We start from the raw sequence: 876 nt of genomic DNA, 5'->3' as shown, positions 1-876 counted from the left end.
ACATAGGTCAACAGGGCCCAGCCCCGAAGAGCTCCGTGCTCTAAAACACGGAACGTGTGTGCAAGCCAGGCGTGCTGGTCGTGGAGGCGACCGTAAAGGGCTTCAAGAAGCCATGGAAGACCCTCATCGATTCTGGAGCGTCGGGCAACTATGCTCGACGCTCCACGATGGAGGGAATTCAGCTGTCTGCTGAGGCGCTGAAAGCGCGGTTGGGTGACATCGTCACTGTTCGCCTAGAGACGGGGACGCTTATCATGGTCCCGAAGATCCCTGTGAACCTCGGAGTCATGTTCCCTGACTTTGATAACGTGGAACGCTGCCTAGTCTTAGACTTGGATGCAAGGTATGATCTCATCCTAGGAACGGCATGGTTGAAACACCATGAGCCATGGATTGATTGGAGGTCAGAGACCTTGGGCGCTATGCGCACGTCTCTTGGTGGAGCTTTGGCGAGTTATGAATACACCTCTGCTAGGAGATAAAAGCGTTATTGGCGAGAGCACTGGACCGAGACGGTCAACGTGCTAAACATTGGATAGTCCGAGTTGGTAGACACCAACGGTGCATTGGACCAGAGTCCGGAGCGTGGCTCGCGGGCTGATCGTGGAGTGGCACGTAAAGCACTGAGCGATGCTCAAGTTTCGGAGCAGCGCTGCATGTCATGCGTGACATGGTCGGCCAAAGGCCGAGGCATCGAGGGAGATGCCCTCATGATGAGCGTGGAGTGGCACGTAAACCACTGAGCACTGCTCTCGTTGCGAAGTAGTCGCTGCATGCCATTGATGGCGTGGTCGGACAGAGTCCGAGGCATCTTGGGCACGACCCTTCAGATGCGTGTGGAGTGGCACGTTATCCACTGGTAGAAGACTACGGGTT

Source organism: Plasmopara halstedii (assembly GCF_900000015.1).
Source record: "Plasmopara halstedii genome assembly, contig: Scaffold_2881, whole genome shotgun sequence".
Lineage (NCBI taxonomy): Eukaryota > Oomycota > Peronosporomycetes > Peronosporales > Peronosporaceae > Plasmopara > Plasmopara halstedii.
Note: the sequence above shows the minus strand (reverse complement) of the source record.